Genomic DNA, 6,000 nt, shown 5'->3' with positions numbered 1-6,000 from the left:
AAATATTCTTTCAAAATAATTATTTTGAATTATTTTTTTTTAGTTTTAGTGTGTTGCTTCTAGTTGTTATTTTGTTCATTAAGTTAAATTAGGTTGTTATATGGCTGAATGTATTTATTTTGATGTGATTGGCTGTATGGTTTTCTTTCTGGCAATTGAATGTTTGCTTTATATGTTAGAAAGCACCTTGCATCCCGTCGCGGAGATAGGGTGCTATACAAATAAATTATTATTATTATTATTATTATTATTATTATTATTATTATTTAAAGGTAGGTAAAAGTTTTCCCCTGACATTAAGTCCAGTTATATCCGACTCTGAGGGTTGGTGCTCATCTCCATTTCTAAGCCAAAAAGCCAGCATTGTCCATAGACACCTCCAAGGTCATGTGGCCGGCATGACTGCATGGAGTGCCATTATTATTATTATTACTATTATTATTAGGTACAAATTGGTAAAGGTTTTCCCCTGAGATTAAATCCAGTCATGTCTGATTCTGGGGTTGGTGCTCATCTCCATTTCTAAGTCAAAGAGCCGGCGTTGTCCTTAGACACCTCCAAGGTCATGTGGCTGGCATGACTGCATGGAGCACCATTATTATTATTATGAAACAGACAAAGTTGCTACCAAGTGTACCTTGGATTTAATAATTGTACCTTAGTTTTAATAATTTCCTCCATATATTATTTAAAAATTACTACTCAGTTTTTCAGTTGTTAAGCGGTTGAGGCCTCTGAAACATTTGAACACTTAGGAACTTATTTTACCCCTACACTTCAATTAATATACTAGGGGAACTAAAACAACTATACTTATTATATGAAATGCATTGAGACAGGGTTGGGGGGTGGAAAGCCTATTGCTATACTCTACGTACAGAAGAACTGCAGTAGCAAGCAATTGATACTTATTTTGAAGCTGGTGATGGGACAATGTACTTTAGGCACTGGTACACACAGTACAGAGACCTAAGTGGTGCAGCAGGTTAAACCGCTGAGCTGCTAAACTGAAGGTCAGTGGTTCGAATTCAGGGAGTGGGGTGAACTCCTGCTGTTAGCCCCAGCTTCTGCGAACTTAGCAGTTCGAAAATATGCACAAATGTGAGGAAATAAAGAGGTACCACTTCAGTGGGAAGGTAATGGTGCTCCATGCAGTTATGCCGGCTACATGACCTTGGAGGTGTCTACAGACAATGCCAGCTCTTTGGCTTAGAAATGGAGATGAGCACCACCCCTCAGAGTGTCAAGAGGAAACCTTTATCTTGAAGTCCAAAACACCTGGAGGCCCATGCTTGCACTAGAGGCTGAAGTTTGCCCATGCTTGTACTAGAGGCTGTTGGACTGCAGTTCACATCGGCACCAGTGAATACACAACCCTGTGTGTTCAATGGGGAGGGATGATGGGAAGTGCAATCCAACAGCAATGGGGGAAGGATGATGGAAAGTGCAATCCAACAGCATCTGGAGAGCCTCTTGGAAACTATAGCAATTTTAACACAGAATTAGAATTGGAAGTGGTGAGCTGTCCGGGGTGCTGCGCCTTCTTGGTCCTGGGTAGAGTTCAGCACTTTGGACAGTTCCTTGAATGTTCACACTTCAGCCCAGCATGGAAGTCCCACTTAACTGCCTTTGAAGTCATCATCTATTAGGAGACCATCCCTGTGAGCAAATGTGCTTTAACCTGACTGCTAGGGAAATGTATCTGTCTCTGAGCAATTGCATTCTAATGTGGACATTGGCTGAACAGTTTCCACCTATTGGCTAGTGTGTATTTCATCACCTTCCCTCACTTCCCAGACTGGAAATAATTTATGCCCTCCTCAGGTAAGGTTTATACACAAACACACACACATCTATAAATATTTAGATTTATAGTTTATGCATGTTGTGTGTGTGTGTGTATAGCTGCAAAGAATATGTAACTATCCAGCAAATACCATGGAGGTTCAATAGGTGTGGGTCCCAGAGGTGATATTTTGGAGAAAAGTGACTATAATGCAGGCATGGGCAAACTTTGGCCCTCCAGGTGTTTTGGACTTCAACTCCCACAATTCCTAACAGCCGGTAGGCTGTTAGGAATTGTGGGAGTTGAAGTCCAAAACACCTGGAGGGCCAAAGTTTGCTCATGCCTGCTATAATGAGATGTGGAAGCCAATCTGCCACTAATCCGTGGCAGAATTATGCCCTGGAAACTCCTTCAGTGCATCTACACTATAGAATTAATGCATTTGGAAGCCACTTTTAACTGCCATGGCTCCATGCTTTTGGAATACTGGGATGTGTAGCTTGGTAAGGCAGGGTGGCATCAAAGTGCATCAACTCTGCAGTGTAGATGCATCCTCTGGGCATTTGCCTCCTCCCATCCCTGCCTACCATTTATTTTCCTGCAGTCAAGAAAGCTGGATTTTCGTAGGATTGATTGGGAGAAGGTCTTCAGACGAATGCCTCAATGTTTGAAGCACAACGTGGATGCCATTCTCTCCCTGAAGGCTTTGCTCACCCATTGCCATCTCCAACTTTCAGACTTCAATAACTTCCTTCATGATCCCAATGTCAGCTTTCAAGTAATTCTGTTGCATGAAGAGCTAACACCTGTTGTCCATTTATTTATTTATTTATATTGTGCAAACATAAGGTTTTTGGCAAGCAACCGCACACTGTTCTTGACATCGATGGGAATGCATCGCCTGTATCTGCCTGTGTGGGCGCGTCTATTGTCAGTGAGAGAACCTATTTCGGGTGCATCTGCACTGTACAATGAATGCGGTTCAACACCGCATGGCTCAATAGTATGGAATCCTGAGAGTTGTAGTTTGGTGAGACACAGTCTTGGGCAGGAGAAGGTAAAGGTTTGGTAAAGCGACCAAGCCTCTTATGGAGGGCGCTGGGATCAAGAAGAGATCCCGATCCCGCGATCCTCCCCCGAAGATCCCTTTGGGGCTGGTCGATCGGTCTCCAGGCACAAAAAAGAAACTTCCAGAAAGAAGAGGGAAGGGGAGGGAAGGGGGAAGGGAAGGGAAAAGGAAAAGGAAAAGGAAAAGAAAAGGCAGGGAAGGGAAAGGAAAGAAAAAGGAAAGGAAGGGAAGGAAGGGAAAAGGAAAGGAAAAGGAAAGACGGGGAAGGGAAAGGAAAGGGTAGGGAAAAACAAAGAGCAGGGAAGGAGGAAGGAAGGGAAGGGGAAAGGAAAGGAAAAGCAAAGGGAAGTTAAAGGAAGGGAAGGGAAGAAAGGGTAAAGGAAAGGAAATGAAAAGGAAAGGCAGGGAAGGGAAAGGAAAGGGAAGGGAAAAGCGAAGGGAAGGGAATGGAAAAGGAAGGAAGGGAAGGAGAAAAGAAAGGAAAAGCAAAGGGAAGTTTAAGGGAGGGAAAGGGAGGGCAAAGCAAAGGAAGGGAAGGGAAGAAAGGGGAAAGGAAAGGAAAGGAAGGGAAGGGAAAAGGAAAGGAAAAGGAAAGGCAGGGAAGGGATTGTATTGTTATGTTGTGTGTTGAGGCCTCGGCCTGTGTAAGCTGCATCGAATCCTTCGGAGATGCTGGCAGGGTACAAATAAAGTTTAATAATAATAATAATAATAAAAAGGGCAGGTAAAGGCGAAGGGAAGGAAAAAGAAAAGAAGGGAAGGAAAAGGAAATGATGGAAGAAAGGGAGGAAAGAGAGGAAGAGAAAGAAATAAGGAAAGGGGAAGGAAGGGGAAGAGAAGAAAGGAAGGGCAGAAAGGAAAGAAGGGGGAAGAAGAAAGGAAAGGAAGGAAGGAATTAAAGATAGAGCGAGAAAAAGAGAAAAGGAAGGAAGGATGAAAAAGAAATGAAAAGAAAGTTGGGGGTGGGAAAGAAAAGAAGACAGGGAAAGAAGGAAAGGAAGGATAGATAGATAGAAAGAAGGAAGAAGGAGAGGGAAAGAGAGAGTGAGGGAAGGAAATAAAAGAGAGAGAAAGGGAAAAAACGAAGGAAAGATAAAGAAGGAAGAAGGAAAGGAATAGCCTCCCCCTCCCTCCCTCCCTCCCTCCCCCTCCTCCTCCTCTCTCGCATCCTCTTGACAGGCACCGCCGGGGCCTTTTCCCAGCCGTGGTGGGGGCCCGGGAAGCTGTGTACGGCAAGGGCAGGATGTTCGCGGGCTGGGCCGGCCAGAGGGGAAACATGAGCAGGCGCCGCCATTCACGTTCCGGGGCCCGGAGGCTCTCGCCCGGGCAATAAAGGGCGGAGCGGCGGGCGCGCGGGCAGGGCTTTCTTCGCGGGTCCCGAAGAGAGAGAGATTGAGAAAGAGAGAGCGAGCCTGCGGGGTCTGCCGGGCTGCCTCTCTCTCAGTCTCTCTGCGGCGGGAGCGGGGATGGGAGTGGGAGACGCCGCCCGGACACCGACGCAGCCCCCACCGAGCCCAGCCCCTCGCCTCGGGCGCCAGGTAGAGATGGGGCGGCACAGGGAGGCGGGGGGGGGGAGAGAGAAGGACACCCTCTTCTTGGTCTACCCCAGGCAAGCTTCGGCCCTCCAACCACCACTGCTAGGATTCCAGCGCATTGAATGTGCTGTCAACCCGCAGTGGATCCGTCTCCTCTTGGATGATGCCTGGGCGCATCTTCCTTTTTCCCTCCTCTTCCTCCTCCTGCTCATTGATCTATTCCTGTATTGTTTTATATGGCGCTTTGCACGTACAAAGACGAGGCGGCAGTTCCCTGCTCTCTCTCGGGTTGACGATCTCATGGAGAGGAAATCCCATTCCAAAGTCTCTTTATTTATTTTTCCCTTGATTTGTATCTTCCCTTTGGCGTTCTGAGTCTGTCTCAAATAAGGGAGGGCTTGCCTATTCGGAAAGTCATTGAAAAGGGAAGGAAGGAAGGAAGGAAAGAGAGAGGGGGGGGGAAAGGAAGGAGCAAGAGAAAAAAGGAGGAAATAGAGAAGGAAGGAAGAAGAGAGGGAAGGGAGGAAGGAGGAAGAGAAAGTAGGAAGGAAGGAGAGAAAGAAGGAGAAATCAGAAAAGGAAGAAGAGAGTGGTGGAAGGCAGAAATGAGTAAAGGAAGGAAGGAAGGAAGAAGAGAAGGAAAGAAGAGAAGGAGTAAATAGAAAAGGAAGGAAGGAGAGAGGGACGGAAGGAAGGAATGAAGAATCATAGAATCATAGAGTTGGAAGAGACCTCATGGGCCATCCAGTCCAACCCCATTCTGCCAAGAAGCAGGAATATTGCATTCAAAGCATCCCCAACAGATGGCCATCCAGCCTCTGTTTAAAAGCCTCCAAAGAAGGGGCCTCCACCACACTCTGGGGCAGAGAGTTCCACTGCTGAACGGCTCTCACAGTGAGGAAGAGAAGGAAAGAAGAAGAGAGGGAAGGAAGGAAGGAGAGAGAAAAGGGAGGAAGGAGAAAACAGAGAAAGAAGAAGAGAGAGAGGTAATGAAGAAATGAGTCAAGGAGGGAAGGAAGGAAGGAAGAAGAGAGGGGGGAAGGATGGAGGAAAGGAGGAAAGGAAGGAAGGAGGAAGAGAAGGAAGGAAAGAAGGAAGAAGAGAGGGAAGATCACTCTTCTTCCACGATTAATCTGTGTAGAAATGAGGAAGGTCCGTGTGTGTATCTTTCGCGTCACACGTGGATAAGAAAAAGAAGGAAGGAAGGAGAAAACAGAATGAAGAAGAGAGAGGGAAGGATGAAATGAGCAAAGGAGGGAAGGAAGGAAGAAGAGAGGGGGAAGGATGGAGTAAAGGAAGGAAGAAGGAAGAAGAGAAAGAAGGAAGGAAGGAAGGAAGGAAGAAGAGAGGGAAGGAAGGAGTAAAGGAGGGAAGAAAGGATGGGGAAGTCCACTCTTCTTCCACGATTAATCTGTGTAGAGACGAGGAAGGATGGATACTTGTGTGTGTGTGTGTGTATCTTTCGCGTCACGCATGGATAAGAATATCGGGATCCTGTGTTTATTTGTTGACGTGAGAGGAACATGTTTTCCGAACACGCGTGGGCTGCACTCGTCAATTGTGGTGCGTGTACACCATAGAGTGGGAAACCACTGCGTTAATGCAATCGT

At 46.4% G+C, this 6,000-nt stretch overlaps 1 protein-coding gene across 2 annotated transcripts in view; it reads left to right on the top strand.

The window, feature by feature from the left end:
* Window positions 1-4,242: 4,242 nt before the first annotated feature.
* Window positions 4,243-6,000, top strand: part of MKX (mohawk homeobox) — a 74,522-nt gene continuing 72,764 nt past the window's right edge. For both annotated transcript variants that reach the window (XM_060782460.2, XM_060782461.2), the window contains exon 1: window positions 4,243-4,393. The gene's annotated coding sequence lies outside the window, so the exon portion shown is untranslated. The remainder of the gene's footprint in view (window positions 4,394-6,000) is intronic.

Source organism: Anolis sagrei, chromosome 6, assembly GCF_037176765.1.
Source record: "Anolis sagrei isolate rAnoSag1 chromosome 6, rAnoSag1.mat, whole genome shotgun sequence".
Lineage (NCBI taxonomy): Eukaryota > Metazoa > Chordata > Lepidosauria > Squamata > Dactyloidae > Anolis > Anolis sagrei.
This window is presented reverse-complemented; position numbering and strand designations above follow the sequence as displayed.